This window comes from Medicago sativa, chromosome 3 (assembly GCF_051527215.1).
Source record: "Medicago sativa cultivar Bolivia chromosome 3, Bolivia_mono, whole genome shotgun sequence".
NCBI classification, from domain to species: domain Eukaryota; kingdom Viridiplantae; phylum Streptophyta; class Magnoliopsida; order Fabales; family Fabaceae; genus Medicago; species Medicago sativa.
In genome coordinates, this window is record NC_140751.1 from 10,654,216 (window position 1) to 10,680,466 (window position 26,251).

The 26,251-nt window shown below is 33.7% G+C and overlaps 2 long non-coding RNA genes and 1 pseudogene across 3 annotated transcripts; 1 reads left to right on the top strand and 2 right to left on the bottom strand.

Moving 5' to 3' along the window:
- Window positions 1-287: 287 nt before the first annotated feature.
- On the bottom strand, window positions 288-1,750 carry LOC146935637 (kunitz type trypsin inhibitor 104 pseudogene; annotated as a pseudogene).
- A 5,652-nt stretch (window positions 1,751-7,402) lies between these two features.
- LOC146935638 (uncharacterized) lies at window positions 7,403-11,312 on the bottom strand. Of its 2 annotated transcripts, none has more exons than XR_015030295.1 (8): window positions 11,008-11,312; window positions 10,798-10,924; window positions 9,921-10,437; window positions 9,548-9,818; window positions 8,514-8,627; window positions 8,282-8,348; window positions 8,071-8,164; window positions 7,403-7,713 (listed from the first exon to the last, which is right to left on the bottom strand). It is a non-coding gene; the product is annotated as an uncharacterized LOC146935638 (long non-coding RNA). The 2 variants fall into 2 exon arrangements; XR_015030296.1 differs by having other exon boundaries at window positions 9,338-9,818.
- A 10,598-nt stretch (window positions 11,313-21,910) lies between these two features.
- Window positions 21,911-23,560, top strand: LOC146935639 (uncharacterized). Its single transcript, XR_015030308.1, has 2 exons — window positions 21,911-22,559; window positions 22,926-23,560. It is a non-coding gene; the product is annotated as an uncharacterized LOC146935639 (long non-coding RNA).
- The last annotated feature ends 2,691 nt before the right edge of the window (window positions 23,561-26,251 follow it).

The window sequence follows — 26,251 nt, forward strand, 5'->3', positions numbered from 1 at the left end:
ACGTTTTTTTGTGGCAATTTTTTGACAATTCTCTTGTTCTAACATTGTGCTCTAAATCTGTCTCTTCCGTTTTTTCTCTTTATTGTTTTTGTCAATAAGAGAGAAAAAGTAAGAGAAAAAATAAAAATGTCATAAAAGTTGTCACAAATGGTTATACAAATATCACAACTACGTTTATTTTAATATATTTTCACTTTTGCTTCGAACATATCATCATCATTATCATTATAATTGTAATTAGGAGTTAGGACAACAATACTTCTTTAGTAAACAAAGAAGAAACATAACAGTTCAAAGCTTTATTGTATATATACTTGAATCAATCAACCAGAATAAAAGTCTCCCTTTCACTGGTTCAATGATTGTAACGATAACCTTACATATATATGTTTATTAACCTTACATTTAGAACAACAAGGAGAAGTACATAAACACACCACATAAACAAACTTCAGCATTGTACTAACAATCATTCTTTCTGGAACACAACTGGAAGGGCACCACCATCAAGGGCCAACAGAATCTTGCCATTCTCACGAATAACACCAACAGTCCCACATTGAACCTTACAACTAGGGCACGCCTCTGTAGGGCACCATTGGATGTTATAGATACCACCAGTTTGGGTCTGCACAATCTTAAAAAAGTTACCATGTGATGCTGCACCATTATCTCTTCCGGTAACTATCAGCCTCCTTCCACTCGTTGCGTCCTTCTCACCCAACCTCCAATCTGTCGACTGCCCACAAGCTGTGAAACCTTGGAATGTTACTCTCAAGTCTCTGTTAAGCCTCACATCATCATCATCATCATCATGACGAGGAGCGAAAGGAGTGAATTTCACAGCTACTCCAAGTGCCCCTTCACTGTTGTCAAGACCAACGTGCAAAGGACATGGCCCATTTCTGGTGACCAAAATGGAACCTCCTCCATTGCCTGTGATAGCGGGCCTGATGAAGTACTCCTCATCGTCCTCAACTGGTTCACCACTTGTGTCGATAACTATTTGTGCTACTGATGTTGTGATCATAAAGAGGCACACATGAGCAATGATGAATATGGTGAGGGATCTAGTTGACATGGTTGTTAATTAATTATTATGAATTATATGTATAAGAGGATGTAGTTGTTTTGTGTTTTTGCTGTTCGTTGCCAGGCTAGGTATTTATAGGACTTGATCATGTTACTATGCAATGCATATGATTGATGAATATATGAATAAAAGTTCAATTAATTAATAACATGAATTTATTTTTCTATTCTTTGCATGTACCTTCATGGCCTAATACATCTATTAAGACAAAATATAAATTAGTCTTACATTATGATAGATAGCGTGTCAATGATAAACACTTCACTTGTGTTCTTTCTATGGATCGGGAAATTTTGTACAGATGCAAAATTTCAGAAGGAAAATGGTGAAAATTTCCCTTGTTTCAATCGTCCAGTGAAATGCGTATAGGACCAAAACTGTACATGTAAACCAAAAACAAATACTACTCTCTCTCTCTTATGTCCAAAAACATATACTACACAAAGGGAAATTTATGAAACCGTATAACTCCACAAAATTCTTTATTTTAATTTTAATTTTTTAGTTTTATTGCTTGACTTAGCTTCTCCACCCCGAAAAGAGAAAATCTATAACAACATAAAGTAATTGAAAATATATAATTCTTTTATTTTTCAATAACATCAAGTGGTAGGGGACTTGACCCCCTTAAACATGTAGTTAGGGGTATGATTTCTTGTTCATGCATATAGAAAAAATTTGATTGGGAGGAGGAGTAATTCTTAGTTGGTCACGTGACCAAACCATTGCATTTGGTCACGAGAGGTCAGATTCTCCCAAAATATGCACAATCCAAAAAAAAAAAAAAAAATATATATATATATATGATCGACACTTTCCTCCAAACCATAACCACCGAGACAAATTTTAGAATCTGACTGAATAACTCCGCACTGAAACAAATTATCCTTCTTGAGAATCCTACTACTCAACAAACGCCAAACAAACAAAGAAATGATCAAATGAGCTACTTTATTCCATTTTCAGGTGATATTTGAAATGTCTAAATGATCAACAAGCTCGTTGTTACATTTAGTTCCCTTAATGCCATTTCCATTAGTTAAAGTAATTAGATAATTTTATATTCTAAAGCAAAGCTAAGTGGAGTCTCAGGAAATCCATATCAAGATCCCATTGAGTATCGAAGTCTTGCAGGTGCATTGCAATATTTAACTTTCACTAGGCCTGATATTACTTATGTTGCCCAACAAGTGTGTCTTTTGATGCATGATCCACGAACACAACACACGACTGCCTTGAAGCGGATTATTAGCTAGGTACATTAAGGATATACATTAACCCACGGCCTACATATCTCTCCTCCCTAGTTTATACACTCACCACTTATATACTGTCGCGTCATTTTTCGGACTGTCAAAGGCCATTTGATTGACGTTTGACCCACTATTTTTATTTCACGACTGAACATTTAATTCTTTTCAAAAGAAAGTGGAAAAAGGTTCAAATACCACATTTTTTAGGGATTAAGGGTTCGGGGGTTGGTTATATTTAGGGAAGGTGTTAAGCGCCCTAAATATTTGTAGTACTCTACGAGAACCTCTTGATTTTATTTAACTTTTGTGCTATAAACTTGCTTGCTTTAAAAAATGAAATTTGAAATGATGAAAGAAAATAGAGACCTAATTTATCTACATTTTTATTGATTTGGAAGGACGCGTGTCCTTTGCCTACGTACCCGGGAGGGATCAAAACCTCATAGTTCGGGGGTAGAAATTGATGTTTGATTGGTTTTGTATTTTGTATGAGTTTTGAAAAAAGGTTTGAAATAAAAAGCCAAGTGGCAAGTTCGAATTTGTTTGTGTTTTTTTATATTAAAGAAAAATGACTCAAAGTAGAATTAGAATTGATTGATGATTTGATTAAGGAAGTAAAAATAAAAAGACGATCGCTTGATTTAGGATCAAGCTTTGTTTATAAAAATATTTTTGTGATTTTTGTTATTTGAATGTTTTTGTTATTTTTGAATAATGATATGAAAATTATGTAAGCAGAATGAGAAAAATAATATTAAGCTGAAATATAAGGTTATTTTAACACGGACCAGAATACTCTGGAGAACGATTGTATAAGCAGAAATATAATATTAACAGTTGATTTAGGACCAGAGCACTCTAGATTAATTTAATTGACAAGGACCAGATTGTTCTGGAGAACAATTATATAAGCAGAAATATAATATTAACAGTTGATTTAGGACCAGAGTACTCTGGATTGAGGTGTGTACTTAATGACAAAATTTAAATATGCATATGATAATAGTAGACAATAGAATGTAATGCAAAAATAAAATAAAATGCATGCAAGACATAAAAATAGAATAGGAAATAAAAGGAGAAGGGGGGTGCAGGCAGTATGTTGGGGGATGCAGGAATTAAAAATGAAAGCTGATTGGGCTTAATTAATGCAGGCTGGGGTTGGGCCGGTTCGGTTTTTTTAGGGTGAACCGGTTTAATTAAATAAAACCGGTTCAAGGAGGGATATAAATAGGATTTGCTAGTTTTATTTTCATTTTGCAACCACTCTTTCTCTCTCTTCTCGTTCTCTCCTCACCGTCCTCTCTCTTCTCTCTCTCAAGAACATTCATATGTTCTTCCTTCTTCACCAAGAATCCGGCGAAGGTAAGGGCGGTTCCGGCGGTGGTCGGCCGGTCGGTACGGCGGCGCACCACGCCGGAACCCTTTTTTTATATTTTTTTTGTTATGTTGTCCTCTTCGACTCCCTCTTCGAATGGTTTCCTTCTCCTTCTTATTCACATCTTTTTTTGATTTTTTCTTTTTAAACCTATATCTAAAAAAATATAGAAAAGAAAACTACCTTTAAGGTTGTGTCTGGATCGGTGGTGGTTGTGGTTAGTTGAGGCCGATTTGAGTTTGTGGTGGATTGGTGACGGTTTGTGTATGGTGATGATTGTTGTGTGTGTGTTGGTTGTGCGTGTGTGTGTGTTGGCTGTGTGTGGGTCTGTTCGTGATGTTTGGTGTGGTAGCCGATTTGAGTTGGGTAAAATTTGTGTTGAGAATTGATTGAAAATGTTCTTGCTGGTCTGTGTATTCTGTTGATGAATTGGCTGTGAATTTGTGCGTCTTTTGCTGGAAAATTTGTGTGTTTTTTTTTGTATGCTGCAGGTTGTGTTTTATAGAGAAGGCTTGAGACATTGAGTTTGTAAAAGCAGCAACAGATACTGCCTTGGCCTGGATTAAGGGGACATGACACTGTTTGTGAATGAGCTGTGAATAGCTGGCCGATATTTTTGGACAAAGTTTTGGACTTTTGACCGATATACTCCCGGAGTGTTGTGATCTTTTGTTCAAACTGATATGTTCACCCTTTTTGTTTGCATGAGTGTTGTAGGTGCGAGTCGAACTTGGATAAAGTCATCAGACCACTTACTGATGGATTGACACGGACTAGAAACTATGAATGCATATGATGTATGGAATGCTTATGCAAAAAATGTACAAATTTTTTTTTTTTTATGTTTTGATGAGAAAAGTTTTTATGCATGTATGCATGATTATGCATGGAAAGAAAAGAGAAGAACATATATACACGTGTTTCCATCTTTTATTAAAAAAAAAACCCCCCCTTTTTTTTAGCTAGTTTATAGCAAAAATTTTAAATAATGCCAAGTTAGGCTCAACCCTCTTACTTTTAATCCCCAGTGAAGTCGCCATTTCTGTCGCGTCATTTTTCGGACGGTCAAAGGCCATTTGATTGGCGTTTGACCCACTATTTTTATTTCATGACTGAACATTTAATTCTTTTCAAAAGAAAGTGGAAAAAGGTTCAAATACCACATTTTTTAGGGATTAAGGGTTCGGGGGTTGGTTATATTTAGGGAAGGTGTTAAACACCCTAAATATTCGTAGTACTCTACGAGAACCTCTTGATTTTATTTAACTTTTGTGCTATAAACTTGCTTGCTTTAAAAAATGAAATTTGAAATGATGAAAGAAAATAGAGACCTAATTTATCTACATTTTTATTGATTTGGAAGGACACGTGTCCTTTGCCTACTTACCCGTGAGGGATCAAAACCTCGTAGTTCGGGGGTAGAAATTGACGTTTGATTGGTTTTGTATTTTTTATGAGTTTTGAAAAAAGGTTTGAAATAAAAAGCCAAGTGGCAAGTTGGAATTTGTTTGTGTTTTTTTATATTAAAGAAAAATGACTCAAAGTAGAATTAGAATTGATTGATGATTTGATTAAGGAAGTAAAAATAAAAAGACGATCGCTTGATTTAGGATCAAGCTTTGTTTATAAAAATATTTTTGTGATTTTTGTTATTTGAATGTTTTTGTTATTTTTGAATAATGATATGAAAATTATGTAAGCAGAATGAGAAAAATAATATTAAGCTGAAATATAAGGTTATTTTAACACGGACCAGAATACTCTGGAGAACTATTATATAAGCAGAAATATAATATTAACAGTTGATTTAGGATCAGAGCACTCTAGATTAATTTAATTGACAAGGACCAGATTGTTCTGGAGAACAATTATATAAGCAGAAATATAATATTAACAGTTGATTTAGGACCAGAGTACTCTGGATTGAGGTGTGTACTTAATGACAAAATTTAAATATGCATATGATAATAGTAGATAATAGAATGTAATGCAAAAATAAAATAAAATGCATGCAAGACATAAAAATAGAATAGAATAGGAAATAAAAGGAGAAGGGGGGTGCAGGCAGTATGTTGGGGGATGCAGGAATTAAAAATGAAAGCTGATTGGGCTTAATTAATGCAGGCTGGGGTTGGGCCGGTTCGGTTTTTTTAGGGTGAACCGGTTTAATTAAATAAATCCGGTTCAAGGAGGGATATAAATAGGATTTGCTGGTTTTATTTTCATTTTGCAACCACTCTTTCTCTCTCTTCTCTTTCTCTCCTCACCGTCCTCTCTCTTCTCTCTCTCAAGAACATTCATATGTTCTTCCTTCTTCACGCAGAATCCGGCGAAGGTAAGGGCGGTTCCGACGGTGGTCGGCCGGCCGGTACGGCGGCGCACCACGCCGGAACCCTTTTTTTTATATTTTTTTGTTATGTTATCCTCTTCGACTCCCTCTTCGAATGGTTTCCTTCTCCTTCTTATTCACATCTTTTTTTGATTTTTTCTTTTTAAACCTATATCTAAAAAATATAGAAAAGAAAACTACATTTAAGGTTGTGTCTGGAACGGTGGTGGTTGTGGTTAGTTGAGGCCGATTTGAGTTTGTGGTGGATTGGTGTCGGTTTGTGTATGGTGATGACTGTTGTGTGTGTGTTGGTTGTGCATGTGTGTGTGTGTTGGCTGTGTGTGGGTCTGTTCGTGATGTTTGGTGTGGTAGCCGATTTGAGTTGGGTAAAATTTGTGTTGAGAATTGATTGAAAATGTTCTTGCTGGTCTGTGTATTCAGTTGATGAATTGGCTGTGAATTTGTGCGTCTTTTGCTGGAAAATTTGTGTTTTTTTTTGTATGTTGCACGTTGTGTTTTATAGAGAAGGCTTGAGACATTGAGTTTGTAAAAGTAGCAACAGATACTGCCTTGGCCTGGATTAAGGGGACATGACACTGTTTGTGAATGAGCTGTGAATAGCTGGCCGATATTTTTGGACAAAGTTTTGGACTTTTTGGCAGGTCACAAAAGCTACTCTAGTCTACTGTGACAACGTCAACGCTGTTTATTTGTCAGGAAATCTCATCAAACATCAACGCACAAAACATATTGAAATGGATATTCACTTCGTGCGTGACAAGGTTGCTAAAGGTCAAGTACGGGTCTTACATGTTCCGTCCCATTATCAAATAGCTGACATATTTACCAAGGGCCTTCCGTTGCAGTTGTTTGATGATTTCAGAGATAGCCTCAACATTCGACAACCTCCAGTTTCGACTACGGGGGTGTATTAGAATATAAAATATTCATTGCATACACTACAAGAAATTTGCCATTTAGCAACGGCAAAAACCATTGGTAAAGGTCCAAAATACCGTTGGTATAGGTCAAAAACCTATACCAACGGCTGCCTGCTGCCGTCTACAATACTATGGTTATACCAACGGCATTTGCTGTCACAATAGCATTATACCAACGGATAAAATGCGAGTTGCTAAAGATTTGGAGCTATAGCAACGGAACTTTACACCTATTTAATGGCTTTAACCAACCTGTATATCCGTTGGTATAGGACCATACTGCCCGTTGCTATATGTCTTTTTTTTTTTTTTTGCAAATAAATATTTTTGTCTAAAACAAATAGTTTTTGAATAACAAAAGGTTTACACTGTTGTTTTTATATGCACCACACAGTATTTAAAGCAAAATAAAAGAAAATTTCAATTATATTGTCAAATTAACAAGTCTTACAAACATGTGAAACTAACATCTTACATATTAACAAAGCTACATGGTACCAAGCTCTTATCCTTATAGAATTAACTTAATACAACCTATTTATGACTTATTCTCGGATTTCTATTAACGATTTAAGCATCTCCACTTAAGGATCTGGAACAGAGAAGGTTATCAACACAGTCGTTGAATCATATTTGAAGTCGGCACACACTTCAGCGGATGCTGCAAGGAGGTAAATTTCAAACTTGCCACTGTCTCTCACCTTAACAAATTCACTTGTCTGCAACGTGGGAGAGAGAGAGAATTATCAGAATCCTACAGGAAACACACAACACAAAGCCTACGTCCAACGATAACAAAACACAACAAGGAGAACATAAACTCAATCCTAAAAGAAATCTCATCAACAAAAGAACGCTTATGCCATGTAAAAGTAGGTTTAACATTTTGCCTACTATCATCTCAGTCATATTTTAATATCAATATTAACTTAGCACCTAATTTCATAGTAATTACAAATACATATTTAAGTGGTTGGCAAAATATCATACTACCAGTAACTTCAGTGTATTAAAAGTTAACTCCCACAAAAAATAATGCTAATTAGTGCCTCAGATGATAATGGTATAGGAAGTACCTTGTAAGGTCTGAAGAGAAGTGGCTTTATCTTTGTAAAAATTTACATGTAGTGCTTGAAACTTAGTAGTTTTATCCTTCAAGGAACTTTCAAACTGCATTCATGTAATCAAAAAACAAGAATTAAACAAGTTTTCTGCAACACATATTTCCCTTCCTGATAATGACTCAGTTAACAACATCATTCATAAACCAATTTGTATTTTAAATACCTCTTTGAAACCGATATTCAGGCGAAAACTTCTCTTTGGACGGTGATGGTAATGGATCATTGAAGATCTGCCATAGAAAGCAAGTATAATTATATATTATTTGCATACGAAAGTATATTGCACAATCAGATTAGAAAAATGGAGCTGATATGTGCAACATTTAGTAAAACAAAAGGAGACAAATAACATGAAGAAGCATTAACGCGCAACTGCAACATAAGATTGACAAGACCTTCATTAGCTGTATAAGGGAATTCTCCTGTACCACACTCAATTCGATGTGCTCTCCATTCTTATTCTTTTAAAATTTAGCACTCTCTTAATCCCTATCAGCCTCGTAGCAAACCTGCAATAATAATTTCAATTTCAGACATATCAATTGCAAAGGAGCAAAATGCAGCCCCTAAACACAAACACAACACTCCAACAGGAAAAAAAAAACCAAACACACCACACAAATCCTACGTCCTACTCTATGGTTGTGAGGGTCAAATGGATGCAACCATAAAAATGGCAAGAATAATATAAAATAAAACTCGGGATTCAATTTTAAAAAGTGTCAATATTTTGCTTCTGGATAAAAATAATTCAGAGAATAGACTCAAAATTACTTATGAGCTAAGCCTTCTTTTTACCCTCCATCATGAACTGTTATACACCATAAGAATCCAAACTTCCACTATAAAAAATCACACAGAATAATACTTCATGAAAACAACAACAGCTACCTTACAAAAAATCAAGTATGTAAGTCCACCCCCATCATTACTCTTAGTTACAAATTTATTATTTAGATTTTATCAATTAACAAATACTAATGTGTAGAACAGTTCCCAAGTGACTATCCAACAGATGCAAATAAATCAAAGAAACGTAAACCTAATATACCAACAACTATTGAATTTCCTTTTACAAGGTCATATGCACAACTGCAAATGTTTGACAATCATGTCAAAAGCATTATAATTGATGTATGTGTAAAAAACAAATATGCTAACAAATTAAATATTGACCATGAAAAGAAATGAGACTAATTTCTATCTATGAGTAACTTACATTCAATTCAATTCATTTCTGGAAACAAGTGGATATTGATCAAAATTCAAACCCATGAGGAATTTTGAAGCATTTCAGTCACTCTAAAGAGGTGGATAATTATATGCACACACCTCCAAGGGAAGCAATCATAATTCATATAGAGAAAAAACGAATTAGCCTAAGTATTTCAGTTTCACTAGATTATTGGATCAACATTAAATAGCTTACTGGATCACCATTGGCACCTCTTTCACTTATTTGTAAGGATGGCACTTTCTGACTTTTGGGAAATCTCTTGATTTGTCTATTCTTAAGAGATCCAACACCACTTTCCTTTTCTAGTATTCTATCTGTTACACCACAAATAACATTATGCTATATTCAATGTTCACCATAAAACTAGCAAGTAGAACTTTTTCTAGTAGTATCTGCAAGAGCCATTGACATTAATCTCTTATCTTTGGCATCAAGATCCGCAGGCTCCACAAACTAACTCCTCCTGTATACAAGTTCCATGACCAAAATGAAAATAAATAAATAAATAAAATTGCTCCTATCTTAAATTCATTATGAATAAGATAGATTTTAACATTGGAATAACCTTATCATATTTTCAAGTATGAACCCTTCAAAGCTGTAATAGAGGAGAACAAAATCAATTCTCCAAATCTCAAGGTTCAAGCAAATGTAGCAGAAAATATCTCCATATTCAGGGCAATTAAAATTCCATTCTCTAAAAACCAAGAAACACAATCTATGACACACTTAGTTAACATGAAACCATTCGTAAAAAAAACATAAAATAAAATGACCCATCACTAGATTTCAACGGTACAACCACTAGTAATTTAATACTAAATACCATACTATTCGAAAAGAAATACAAAATACCTTAAACATTACTCAAATATCCATGAAGTATTCATAATATGAAATAAAAGGGATAGCAATATCGAAAATCGCTAATAACAATTATATACATCTAGTACAAGTTATTGTTTTACTATTGATAGGGCCGCTTTGACCGCTTGCCACCTCAGACACGCGCCGACACGGCCTGGTGCGGTTGTCCTGATTTTTCCGCTATATCTGTCAGCGTGGCCGTTTTGACAACAGAGCTGAATGGACAAGAAATTAGCAACAAACACGAAAGATGTTAGAATATAAAATAACTTTATAAGATAGCATAACAGAGTCATATACAACACACTCAGAGTCCCAACAGAGTCACAAACAGAGTTCCAACTCTCTAACCCTATCATTATTCTCAGATTTTTTCTTTTTCATCACCAACAGAGTCATAAAGAACACACTCAAAGTCCAACTTTTTTCTCTAAATCACATCTACCCTTTGCTACCCAAATTAAGAGATTGAGAACTGATTTCTGGAGACAACAACTACACAACACACACCACACCTCTTCAATACGCAGCAAATAACACACTCAAAGTTACAAAAAGATTCAATTTTATATTACCTTCAAAGTAATCTGGTTCTAGATATTGAAGAATGAAACAAGCTGCCACTGAAGAAGGGGAGGAAATCAATTGAAGAACTGGGATCGATAGCACTAACTTTTGAAGAACTGAGATCTATTACAGCAACTACAACAAAAACCTAACAAAAATTAGTAACTTTTGAACTTGAAATACAGTAGAAAATTGTATAGAACTAGGTTTTCCCTTACCTTCGGTAAAGAGCTCTGATCGAAGAGGAAATTGATTTCTCTGCACAAGTTATGACGGAAGAGGATGATGAAATCGGTTTTGGGTTTTGAGCAACAACCAATTCGGAGAAAAGTGATTTGGGGGTTTTGATTGAGAGATTGAATTGATTTCAGGGAAGGATGGGGTTACAATGGATCGATTGAAGGAGCTGGAAAGATTGAGCGATTGAAGATGGGTTTTACAATTGAATTGATTCTGATGAAGGATAGGTGTAGGGTTGTGAGGTTTTTGTTTTAATTACTTTGTGTGAGCAGTTGTGTTTTGTGAGAGAAAGAAGAAGCTGAAAAAAAAAATTAAAAGAGGCTAATTTGAGCGCTTATAGGCTTTGGTTTTGGAGGCTTATGAAAATTTCGTGAAAACTAATGGTGCCTTTTCTCTCATACCCTATACCAACGGTTGATTGAAATTTTGGTTGCTATATCTGATCTATTGCAACGCTTTGTTTTTCGGTTGCTAAAGGTGTCCGTTGCTATATGGCAAATTTCTTGTAGTGATAAATTATTAGATATTATTAGAATATAAAATATTCATTGTATAAATTATTAGATATTATTTAGAGATAATTGAGGACCAAGTTAAAAATACTTGATGTCCAATAAACTTCATTAGATCCTATTAATTTTTTCATGAAAGGATGAAGAAAGGTAAATAAAAATGACGTATTGGTGATGCAATATTAGATATAGTAGAGATACACATAGTTTTCAGACTCGGCTCGGTCATCGACTCGGCGAGGGTACTGGGTCACTGGGTCAATGGTCGAACCACTGGGTCGTTGGTCGAACCGCATGACTGAATCGGAACCACTCGGATGACTCGGTTAGATAACTCGGTCCTTAGATTAAATTTATATAGTTATTTAACCGGATTAACTCGGATTGAATCAGTGACTCAATCACTTTAAAAACTAAAATAATGACCCCTGTAAAATAAGATAAAAAATATCCAACAATAATAATTTCATAGGCTAATTGCTCAAATTCAAAACATAGTCATAACTCAAAATACATCTTGGTAGTAAAAATCCAAATAGATCCCAAAAAAGTATGATTCCAATTCCAACATAAATTCAAATAAGAGATTGCCCCAGTTGTAAAAATCCAAAAAGATCCAAAGAAAGTATAATTCCAACACAAGTATTATCATCAATAACATTTAATTCCAAGGAGTCAAGATTGATTGAGCAAAACGACGTCGTTTCAAACTTTCAGTTAAGCAAAAAAAAAAAAAAAAAAGCAAAAAAAAAAAAAAAGCAAAAAACCGGTCTGACCCATGACTCGGCCGAGTCACCGGTTTTGACCGGGTTTGACCGAGTTAACTGCATGGCCGATCCAAATGTTGGCTCGAACCGGCTTACCCACCGGTTCACGGTCCGACCGGCCGGTCCGAGCCGAGTCTGAAAACTATGGAGATACATGAGGTAGTGATTGTCTTTTCAACAAAAAGATCAAACCGTTAAAATTAATGTGATATTTGGTGAATCACGTGCAATATTAACCCCCCTTATACATTGAGGTTAAAAGTTAACCGAAATGGACGAATTTGACTTATAAAAACAACGTTAAAGGACTTAAACGTAACAACAATTAATTATAATTATAGTATCAAACTAAAAATCAGAAGTAAGTTAAGGAATCAAATACTTAATTTAGCCGTATAGATCTGAGTGACCAATTCAATCTAGTCTCGGTAGAAGGGGCAGGCCACCAAGACCTTTGTCTAGTGCCTCTAATTTGTTTACTTGTAATACTAGCTACTGTTTTTATCCTATTATAATAGTACTAGTTATTACTAATACTATAAGGGTTTTTCTATCATGTGCAAATTTGCACATGATAAGAAGTTTAAAGTAGTAACTATGACTTGAAATTTGTGCTTTTTATATTAAATATGTAACTTTTAATAAAAATTTGTTGGTTTTCAATGAAAAGTTACTACTTTTAGTTGTCTTAACATGTGCAATATTGCACATGTTAGACATACCATATTATGCATTGTCCTTACCAACTGAGCTAAGCTCACAAGTTGTAATTTTTGACCAAGATTTCTCACAAAAAATGAGAGTATCAACATCCACAAAAAAGGAGCTTGCGAGGATATTAATCAACATCGTCATGTAATTGCTCACAAGTTATTTTTCAATTATCTTTAGTTGCTCTCATTCACACTAGTGTTTTCTTCCGTGACTGTTTTTCTTCACACTTTTGTTGTTTGACATTATTATTTTTAGGAAGAGCAAAGTTTACGTAAAAAGGTATTAATATTATAGTATGGATGTTGATAAGATACCTTTTTAACATCTTAACCCGTTAAAAATACATGACGATGTTGATTAATATCCTCGCAAGCTCCTTTTTTGTGGATGTTGATACTCTCATTTTTTGTGAGAAATCTTGGTCAAAAATTACAACTTGTGAGTTTAACTCAGTTGGTAAGGACAATGCATAATATATGCAAGTTCCGGGGTTCGAACCCTAGACACCACAAAAAAAAAAAAAACCTGACTTTTCCTTCGGAGTTCGAACCCTAAACACCACAAAAAAAAGGTTCGAACCCTAAACACCACAAAAAAAAGTCTGGCTTTTCCTTTTTAAATTAATTTGAGACCCTAAAGTTAACTCCCATAAATGTCTGTTATTTGGTGTTGATATATCTCCTATTTGGTTAGAGGATGTATCCAGAATTCGTAGTTGCAAAATCCACAGGGCTCCTTTTAAATACCTTCACCTTCCAATTTTGGGTAATCCTAGAAGCCTCTCCTTTTAGTATCTTATCATTCAACGGGTTAAGATACGTCTCTTTGGTTAGAAAAGTTGTAACCCATCTATGGTCAGTAGTCTTGTTCTTCTTAAAGGTGCATTGTCTTTTCTTTTAACTTACTATTTTTCCTTCTTCAAGCAGGCCCGGCCCTGAGGGGGTGCAAACAGCTCAACAGAGCTGGGCCTCCCTCAGCAATGGGCCTCAATTTTTTTTTTAATATCCACTAGTACTACTGCCCTCCAATTTTTTTAATACCCCCAGCCATTTTCTGTCCTCTTGTTTTAGCCTTTTAGGCCTATTAGAATTAGGTTCTCTTGCTTTTGGTGTTAGGTGGGGGTTCCTCATGTATACGGTAGTCATTTTCACCTTTGGGTGTACCGCATATATACGACACCTTATATTTATCTTTTAAAAAATATAAATAGAACATTGCTCTTTTAAAAAAAATACGTTTTGATTTTATCACTGGCCTCTTTTCATTCCCAGAGCCGAGCCTCCGAATTCTTAGGGACGGCCCTGTCTTCAAGGTTCCCTCATATACCATTTATAAAATTGATTAACTTTTTATAAAATTTCTTTGAGCGTGAGTTATGTTGGTGATTTCCAAAATAATGGAATCACTTTAGAACCAAAAGTTGTACTCTTCATGAGAATCTTTCATATACATTGGAACCTTTGGCAAAAAGGGAGCTTAATGAACCTTTGCATTGATTCAAGTGTATATGATCATAACCTTTGGCAAAAGGGTGCTTAATGAACCATATCATTAATTCAAGTCAAATGGGTGATTTCTCTCATTTGAAGGGTCATATAATGCATTATAAATGCTTGACATTTGGGCATTAGTTTGACACAACACACAGAATAGGAATTTTGTTACATTAACAACATAATTCTCCCTCATTCTCTTACTCTAAATCATCCATCAATTCTCTAATGCATGAGTGAATTACTGGAACCATAAATCTGTAATTATGAGAAATACCTGAGACGTGATTAATAGCAATAATAGACTAATTTAAGCATGATCAGTAAAACAAAGTTTTAAACATGAATGGCTTTTTGCAAAGTAATCAAGGGGGAAATAAAAAAATGCATGAATTCTCAAACAACTACATTTTTATAGGATGTCAAATGATGCATCAAGATGTAAGATTAGGTTCAATGGGCGTGTTAGACACTATGATCGAGAACAAAGATGTATTCTTAAGTAAAGATTAAGAACACGAGATAATTAAAGTTCTCGATTCTATCAAGGATTGGAAAAGTTAATGCCAAGGGAGAATGGAAAGAATATAAATGCATAATTACTTACTGTGTTGATTCTTGCTGATTAAGATGAGGTTGAAGATCTTGTTGGGAAGACAATGATTGCTGTCATTGTGTAATTAGACAAAGTTGTGAAAATATTAATTGACAGCATAGAAATTCCAAATAACTTATCATAGGCATGCAATATAGCTTTTCTTTATCATAATATATCATGTTTTAAACAATCAAAATTTATGCTATGATGTCCATGTTTAGTTAGATAATTTATCTCAAAGAAATTACATACAAACATCAGCAGCAACATTTATAAACCCAATATTCTGAGCATAACGCCACATACTAATTAATGTAAGAAGAGATATAAAATCATATAATCAACCTTATGCTTGAGATAGAACATTCATTTAAATCCTTCTACCTGCAATGTCTCAGTTTGTGAAGACAAACAAAGGAATTTTGGATTTTGAATCTCTTATATGAGAAAACTTAAATCAGCCTTGCCATTTTCTTCGCCATTACGACCACCAAACTAAAAAGTTAAAAAGGTATTAGAAGAATACAAGAAATACATGCACATTGCATTTTGTGTTAGTACTAGGCACGAAAAGTAATTACCTGGCCCAAAGCTTCTGGGTGGGAAGGTATAAATTCTTGTAGGGCAGGTTGATCTTGTACTAATTGGGTCGATAAATTAGCATTTGGCATAACATGTTCACCCAACAGGCTATCAACACTGGCCAAATCAATTCTTTCTAAGACAATAGGTTCGCGCTGTATATAATCATCATCATTCTCACCAGTGATTGATCTTCTTATGTTACCATGGAAACCTTCAACTACATTGACTTATATCAATTACAACACCATTAGTCACAATATGGTAAATTTATAGTTACTCCAAGCCTTAGAAGCATTACTTAGACATAAGACCTGTACTATTTATAGTTACAAATTACTATAATAATCAGACTTTAAAAGATATTTTTTAAAAAACAAATAGGTTAACAAGAGATGTTGATTGTCGAGTAACAATATTCTAGTGTTAGAAATTACTTCCTGTAAAAGACCAAGGATTAGGAAGTGGAGTAGTATTTGGCAACGAAGAACCATCATTTGTTTCGTTACCAAATACTACTCCACTTCCCAATCCTTGGTCTTTTAGAGGATGTAAGTTCGAACTCTAGAATATTGTTACTCGACAATCGACATATCTTGTTAACTTATTTGTTTTTAAAAAAATATCTTTTTAAGTCTGATTATTATAGTAATTTGTAACTATAATTAGTACATGGGTTATGTCTAAGTAATGCTTCTAAGACTTGGAGTAACTATAAATTTTCCATATTGTGACTAATGGTGTTGTAATTGATATGAGTCAAAGCAGTTGAAGGTTACCATGGTAACATAAAAAGATCAATCACTAGTGAGAATGATGATGATTATATATAGTGCGAGCCTATTGTCTTAGAAAGAATTGATTTGGCCAACGTTGATAGCCTGTTGGGTGGACATGTTATGCCAAATGTTAATTTATCGACCCAATTAGTGCAAGATCAACCTACCCTACAAGAATTTACCTTCCCACCCAGAGGTTTTGGGTCAGGTAACTACTTTTCATGCCTAGTACTAACACAAAATGCAATGTGCATGTATTTCTTGTATTCTTCTAATATCTTTTTTACTTTTTAGTTTGGTGGTCGTAATGGCGAAGAAAATGGCAAGGTTGATTTAAGTTTTCTCAGAGAAGAGATTCAAAATCCAGAATTCCTTTATTTGTCTTCAAAACCTGAGACATTGCAGGTAGAAGGATTTAAATTAATGTTCTATCTCAAGCATAGGTTTGATTATATGTTTTTATATATCTTCTTACATTAATTAGTATGTGGCATTATGCTCAGAATATTGGGTTTATAAATGTTGCTGCTGATGATTGTATGTAATTTCTTTGAGATAAATTATATAACCAAACAAGGACATCATAGCATAAATTTTGATTGTTTAAAACATGATATATTCTGATAAAGAAAATCTATATTGCATGCCTATGATAAGTTATTTGGAATTTCTATGTTGTAAATTAATATTCTCACAACTTTGTCTAATTGCACAATGATAGCAACCATTGTCTTCCCAAAAAGATCTTCTACCTCGTCTTAATCAGCAAGAATCAACACATGAGTAAGTAATTATGCAATTATATTCTTTCCATTCTCCCTTGGCATTAACTTTTCCAATCCTTGATAGAATCGATAACTCTAATTATCTCGTGTTCTTAATCTTTACTTAAGAATGCATTTTTGTTCTCGATCATAGTGTCTAACACTCTCATTGCAACTAATCTTACATCTTGATGCATCATTTAACATCCTATAAAAATATAGTTGTCTGAGAATTCATGCATTTTTTTTATTTCCCCTATGATTACTTTGCAAAAAGCCATTCATGTTTAAATCTTCGTTATATTGATCATGCTTAAATGCGTCTATTATTGCTATTAATCACGTCTCATGTATTTCTTAGTAAAATTTAAATCTTCCTGATTCTGTGATGGTAACAATCAGTAGTAAAATTCATAAATATGAGCAATAACATCAAATTACTATAGCTATATGTACCACTGCTAATTGAAAACAGCCCCCATGAACAGATAGAAGAGTCACAACAAAATTCTCACATAAAGAAACCAATTGAAGATAACGGAATATGAAACATACTCTGGAAAAGGTGGTTCAAGCTTTTGGATGATGATGGGTGAGGTTCTGGTTCAAGATAATAAGCCACGTGTGACTCGTTGAAGAAAAAATCTTTCCTGTAATTTAATTTAATGTCATGAGTAGAACCAATAACTAAAAAAGAAAGTAAAACAAGAAACATTAACAAATAAACATTCTAAAAGGTCTTTTAACTCTAAAATAGACCAAATATTTGAAGACCATCATCACACAGGATCAGCACAAAACACAACAAATTTATAATAAAGCTAACTCGAATTGCCACAATTAAGGGCTAGACAATGACAAAACTTGCACACATTGCTATTTTTACCTTTTCAATTTCACATCATCTTTCAACCTAACGACACCAAAAAGCATACTATTTATAGTTCCACCAATAATTTGGCATCCTTATATTTCAACAACGACTCATTTACTTGTCTTTTATGAAACAATAATTCATTTACTAAGTTATAAAGCTAACGTGCAGGGTCACATAAGTGATGAGAGAAGCTTACTTATACAAGCATTGCATATTTACACACTACACACTTTAACAAAAGTAGCTACTAGCACCATAAAATAAAGGTAAAATAATATGAAGTCCACATAAACCAAAAGTCCATAAAATGAAATTAAAGTTACACTCAAGTTGTTTGAAAATTTCAATTAATTCCTATGAACACACACATGAAATTAAGTGTAAGTATAGTCTAAGTCTAATCTCTCTGAAAGGAGCAAGAGGGTTTGGTGTACGTGGAGTTTTAGACCTTCTAAGCTCTTTACAAACATTTTCCAACATTCACATAAAATCTCTCACAATAACAAATATCCTAAGTGGATTATCCTCTTTACTAACATCTCCATGAAAATATTCTGTTATTTGTTTAAGCCTAACCATTCCATCGTATGGATTTGAAACAGAACTAGCAAGAACATCTAAGTCAATTGTTGCTGTCTTTTTAACATTGTACAATTCAGTGTTGAGACCAGATACTAATTCGAATTTATGCTTCTTGACAAATTTTCAGACTGATAAAAATAAATTTCCTAACAAATTTATGCTTCTTACTGTGTATAAAAGGCCTGATTATCCAAATTTATGCTTCAAAAAACATAAAAGTCCTAATATATGTCCAACTTTATTCCAATGGAAACGTATACAATTCACTTTCATTTAGCTCGGTGTTAATAAATTGTACAAAATAAACAAAGGCATAAGGAGAAAAACTTGTGATAACTCGACAATAAAACTATGCAGAAACAATGTCAGAGCACTCACTTAAACTCAGACCATATAAAAAACCCATAACTTAACTAAATGAAACACCAAAATTTAACAATATATATTTCAACAGCAAACATGAATTCAGGTCTAGGTGGTAAAGCACACTAAAAACCCTAATAAGTAAAACAAAATAAACCCTAAAATTGAACCAAAAATCAAGTACAGGTTTATGGGAACATGGTTGATTTGTTGAAGAGAACACATATTATAATAGAGAGAGTGAATGGTAATACCTTAAAAACCTTGAGAAATTAAAAAAAAAATGAGAATCCAAACTGAGATCTGAAGAGAAGAGAAGCAAACCTTGAAGAGCTTGAGACGTGATTCAAGAGATTGAAAACGTGATTGAAGAGCTTGAGAACATTTTTGGAAGAAATTTATTGAAGAGATTGAGAATTTGATTGTGAAATTGATTTTTGGGTTATGAAAGATGGAAAGTGGTTTTGAGAGCAAAGCAACACACGCACAAATTCTAAGTGAGAAGCGAGAAATGAAATTTTCCAAATTAAAAAATAAAATTAAAACCCTCAAATATTAGCCGTCCGAAATCCGTTTCAAAATTTCACACGAATTTAGGACGGATTTGTTTTTTTAAGGAAATTCGTGCGAAAAAACCTTGTTTGAACATGCCATAAAAATTTCAAACGATTTTGGGACGAAAATTTCGCTCCTTTAAAACTGTCCCAAATACGTCCGAAAAATTCAAACAAATAAGCTTCCGTCCGAAAACACTGTTTTTTAATAGTGTATTGGTGGGGGCGAATCGAACTTAAAGGTTAGTGTGGCAACCCCATGCACTTTGAGTTTTACATGCATAACCATTAAACTTTTCAGGTTTCAAGTGCAGCAGCATCTTCCCAACAGTCAAGTTATATACACTTCATCATGTTCATCTTCCTCTTCTTCTTAGTCAAGTTATTGCATCTGACCCCCAAAACAAGTTATATAACAAGTTAGGGATGAGTGAGGGAGCTCATAAAGTTCATTGGGTTTATTGATGATATGTTTGTTTAGATAGGAGTAAAAGAGGTTTAGGTGTTCAGATATGTAAGGAAGTTAATTTCATAATTTTAGGAAAATGGTATTGGAGGCTTAAGGTAGATCAAGAAGGTTTACGGTATAAGATCTTATCTCATCTCATTAATGACTCGGAGTAGGATTATTAATTTAGGAGGCAGGGCGGTTTCAAGGTAGTGGAAAAGCCATTCATGGGTATGATAATTGGTTTGATATGATGTCCATTTACAAGATGTAAAACAATCTTGTAGCGGTTTTAATTTTCGTTTGTTTAAAACCCCTGCAAATTACGTGCGGGATTTTTGTCACACTTGGCTGGTCAGCAAAAGTTTCTAGACTTTCTAATTTGTGGGGTTTGAAACCTCTCTTATATTGTCTTGTTAATGAAATCATTTCCCCAATTAGTTATTGTACTATAAAAAAAACAATTTCATATTTTATAGCAGTTGTAAAATATGCAATTTGCTTTTTTAAATTACCCTCTTGAGCTTTTTAGTCAAACCCCGCCACTTCAATTTTGTGATTAATGCTTATTACAGTGTAAAACTATGTGATTAATGCTTATTACAACATAAATTTTGTGTTTATATTATACTCCCTCCGTTTCAAAATGAGTGTCGCTTTAGCCAAAAAAAATTGTTTCAAAATGAGTGTCGCTTTCAGTTTCCAATGCAATAATAACTTTTTCTTTTCAATTGTACCCTCCAATTAATACTCAGCACACTACTTCCAAAGTATTATTTTTAAAACTAACCAATAGTTAATAAGGATAATTTGGTAAAATAACCATTCTCTTTCTCTTAATCATTGCATTTCTTAATATGTGTGTAAACATCTAAAACGACACTCATTTTGAAACGGAGGGAGTAGTTTATGTTTGTGGCCCACCCGAGGAATCAACTCAGATTAATTATTAGAAGTCTTCTGGTTACAACTCGGATTAATCATTCGCCTTAGTTTATGTTTGTGCTTGGGTGGTTTTCCAACTCTGTTAATATATACCATTTTTTATTGTTAAAAAAACAACTCGAATTAAATTAGATGCATGAGTGGATATAGTTTTGAAGAAAATTCAAATAATTTATTTCTTAAATGTCCGTTATCTAGAAGTGTCTGGAGTGGGATTTTGAATAGGTTAGGTTTGTCCACTCCCCCTATTTACCAATATTTTTCTGCATGCCAATCAATTATGTGGTTTTCATTCTTTTATAAAGGAATCGCCTAAATTCTTTCATGCAATATGATTGCTTTCTCGAGACTAGTTTGATTGTATAGTTGCAAAGATATGTTTCCATATGAGCTTTTGGATCGTGTGTAATATAAATACAAGTTTGCTGGTGGAACTAAGTTCAAAAACTTCACTTATGATCTTCATCATTGCTGTTCTAATCTTTATATTTGTCTTCGATGAGTAGTATCTTTAATAAAAAAAAATTGAGCTTATTAAAAAATAAAAAATTTCAAATTTATCCACTTTTTGTGCAACATACTGTCCCCTCTTGTGTAAAAAAACATATTGTCTCCCCACCACAATGAATATTGCCTAAAAATAATTCCGACATATACATCCACCTCCATTTATATTGAGTTAAACCAAATCAAATAGTTGCAAAAAAATTTTAATCCTAATCCACAATCAATAATTCCGATAAATTAGGCTTTTAAAAAGTTTGATTTGCTTTGTGACGTGTAGGTTAATACGTAAGCATATGGCAATAGCCTGACATATTTCATCAATAATTGCACCTCCCACTCACTAATGTCTCTAACTACTACTAGCATAAAACATGATATTATTCCCTATGTCTTATGCATCAATACTAAAATCTCACTAATTAAGATTTATAAGATGGCTTCTTTTTCCTCATACTTGCTTGTGTTTTTCCTTGCTTCTCTGATTCTCATCTCTCAAAGCTTTGGTTCTCATCCTCAACACGACAGAAAACATCCACCGTCTACTCAAGGCTTTGGTTCTCATCCTCATGATGAAAAAACACATAAACCAGTTAAGCCAAGTGGTCCTAACCCTGCCACCAATATTCCATTTAAGCCTCCTAACAACCCTCCAAAAGAAGATAACACTCATTTCTAAAGTATGCAGTGAGAGTTTTGAACCATATATCTACTGAATAAGCCTCCTCACAACCCTCACAACACATCACAATTTTGAAATTTTATATGAATGTATTGTTGATGATTATGAGAATTTGGAGAAATTATTTTTCTCAATTTGGAGAAATTAATTTTTTCAATTTAGAGAAACTGTGATGTATTGCTGCTGTTGTTGTTGATGATGAGAATTTAATTTTCTGTTTTTTTTTTTTTTTTGGGTATGTTTGAAATTTTATATGAATGTATGAAGATGGGGATGAAGATGAAGAAGAGGAAGAGGGAAGAAGATGACGAAAGTTGAAAAACTTAGGTGTTGGTGAATGACATTACAACCTTAGTCTACACCAAGGTAGATGTGTTTGATGAATGACATTAAAACTTCCTAGTCCTATGTTGCTAGTGTTTGAATTATAAAAAAAAAAAAACATTAGTGGCTAGTGGTAGCTTTTTTATGGGAGGGGCTATGCAACTAGTTAGTTAGTAGTATTGAATTATACTCCCTCCGTCTCTTAAAAAGTGACGTTTTAAAAAAAAAAAAACTAGCAGAATTATTGTCGCTTTGTAATTTCAATGTAGAATTAAACAAGTTTTTCCAATTTTGCCCCTGTTAGCCTTTTACGCCTCCTGTGTAGTAACTGCATGCACAGTTCTTTTTGAAAAAAGCCATCTTGAGCCATGTGTGAAATTAACTGCATGGATTTTGAGAGAATTGCAGATGAAGGAGATGAAGAACATGAATTGGAAAGAGTAGAAGATTCTTTTGATTTTGAGATAGTTGATGATGAAGAAGATGAAGACCATGCTTTGGAAGTAGTTGAACCAAATTTTAAGGCAGCTGCAGAAGAATTGGAGTAAATGAGTTACATCCAGATTTTGTTGAAGCTGCAGAAGAAGAGGTTGGAGAAAATGAGTTGGAACCAAATGTTGAAGGAGTGGTGGAGGAAGAAGATGAAGGTTTGGAAGAAAAAGAAAAGAAAAAAGTAGTGAAGGCAATGCATTGTTTGGACAGATGCGTATTATTTATCTTTATTTTACATTATTGGTCTATGCATTGTTTGGACAGATGCGCATTATTGGTCTATGCCTATATGCGCATTATTGATTCTTTAAAGCACAAAGATACTGCAATAAAAAAAATAGTGAGGTTAGTGAGGTTAGTTTAGTAAAAGTAGTATGTATGTTGACTAATTAATTGCATTTCTTAATATGTGTGCAAAAACCTTAAACGACTAATATTTCGAGACGGAGGGAGTAGCAATTAAATGTCTAAAATAAAATATTATAGCTATGAGATGTATAATTCTATGGAAAATGGAAATATATTGATAAAGCATTTTATCATTTGATCAATTACCCCGTCAAATATCAAAATGTCACATCAATTTACTCCCTCCGTCTCGAAATATTAGTCGTTTAAGATTTTTGTACACATATTAAGAAATGCAATAAATTAGTCAACAGACATACTACTTTTACTAAACTAACCTCACTATTTTTTTTATTGCAGTATCTTTGCGCTTTAAAGAATCAATAATGCGCATATAGGCATAGACCAATAATGCGCATCTGTCCAAACAATGCATAGACCAATAATGTAAAATAAAGATAAATAATGTGCATTTGTCCAAACAATGCATTGCCTTCACTACTTTTTTCTTTTCTTTTTCTTCCAAACCTTCATCTTCTTCCTCCACCATTCCTTCAACATTTGGTTCCAACTCATTTTCTCCAACCTCTTCTTCTGCAGTTTCAACAAAATCTGGATGTAACTCATTTACTCCAATTCTTCTGCAGCTGCCTTAAAATTTGGTTCAACTACTTCCAAAGCATGGTCTTCATCTTCTTCATCATCAACTATCTTAAAATCAAAAGAATCTTCTACTCTTTCCAATTCATGTTCTTCATCTCCTTCATCTGCAATTCTCTCAAAATCCATGCAGTTAATTTCACACATGGCTCAAGATGGCTTTTTTCAAAAAGAAGTGTGCATGCAGTTACTACACAGGAGGCGTAAAAGGCTAACAGGGGCAAAATTGGAAAAACTTGTTTAATTCTACATTGAAATTACAAAGCGACAATAATTCTGCTAGCTTTTTTTTTTTAAAACGTCAATTTTTAAGAGACAGAGGGAGTATAAAACTGTAAAAAAATTGGGTAAAATTGTACTATATTGAAGAGATAAGATTTTATGAAGTTTTTAAAAGCAATGTTTTTTTAGTCAAAATTAACAATTTCTGTCATAGTTAATGACAGAATATAAGGGATAGTGGAATCTTACTAATACACACTCATATAATGGACATTGAGAAGTGCACCATTCCTTCCTTAAAAAAAAATTATTATTAGACATGCATTATCTAATGGTTGTGATTTCGAGAAAAAATCAAACGGTTAACATTAATCAAATTCATGAGGTCTTTGATGCACCACTTGCAATGTGTATCCATCTTAGACTTTATGTTAACGGTTTTGACAATGGGGATTTATTTGGTTGACGGAAGATAACTTAAGGGACCAAAAAGCATTGTTAACTTATGGGACCGATCGATGGTAGTAAAAGAAAACTTGATATCCTTAAAAAAATACTTGTGATTATATATTGACATAAACACTTGTGAGACTCTTAAAAATCACGTTGATTTACAAATTCCTTAGATTATACGATGATGGCAATTGAACCTTGCTTTGCAATGATGATGGTAAAATGTGTTGACTAACATTAACATAACTTCTATTTTTAATCCATGACAACATCAATTTGTTGGAATGTTCTGCCACATTAAAATGATGCATATGATAAATTTGGAGTTAAAATTTATCAAAATATTGAAGGAAAAAACATACAAATGGTGGAGGAAGAAGAACGTAATATAGGAATCATTCCCTTGTAACATATGATTAATCAAAAAAGTTGCAGTTGTTAAACATACAAAGTCCTTCATGATCATATAGACTCTATAGAGTGTCAACCCCATAGAAGCCACAACTGTAAAAAGCGGTTTTTTTTTCTCATGATTCGAATTGTGCAACAACTTGTTCCACCTTTGATCTCGGCGCGCAAGTCTCGAACTGTGTTCCTCAAGGTTGAAGAGAGAACTCTCAACCAAGTGACTTCTCCGGAGACATGCGTCCTACCTCTGATCTATTATACGAAGCAGTGTTCTATTTTAAAAACCAATTTAACTTAATGAGTAACTATCTTTATCAACAATTATCCAAAAACATAAAATATAAAAATAGCATAATCAGAGCTTAAAAAAATTTAACTAGAAAATTGTTGATAAATACTTTAAGTCAGGCTGGTAAACTTCCAAAGCAATGCCAGCTGTGTTGTGTTGGGTGACTATGTGTTTAAAAGAATTGTATATTAGTGTTTCTTCTAAGTTCTGATTTGTTGTTGAGGGGTTTATTGATTTTCAGTTCAGCTAAACATTAGACTACTTTTGAAGTAATAGAGAAATCCTTTGCTACTTATGGAATGATTTGGTACACTCTTTTTGCCATTGAACTTCTTTGTTTGTTTCGACAAGTGGTCACAAAAAGACAAATAGTACTATCACAGATTTGCTTTGAATCCTCCAGAAGAAGAAAAAATGGGTTAGTCACTCAGACTACTAACGTGTCCATTAGAACTTCCTGCCTTCATAGTATGTATCCATCAGAGCTTGTTCTCATCAATCTTCAAGACCTGATGCATCTTCTGATCAGAGATCATCTCGAATTTTTATAAGTTTCCAATGATTTTCTTTAGTACCAAAATGATTTCCTTTATGTTCAGAGCATGATGTAGCAAAACCAAAACTCGACCTTTAAATCATAATTTACTTTTATAGTTATGCACACTTGAACGCACGTTAGTGTATCCAAATGTTCTTTATACATTGTTATCATTAAAACTATAGAGTCAATGTTCTATAACCCACTTTGGCTCATCGACATATGAAACCAACTTAGAGTTAGCGAGGAACGACTTAATTAGAATTCAGTAGGGCGATAGTGCATGGAGGAAACCGTAGAAAATCGTTGTATTTCTCCCTAGTG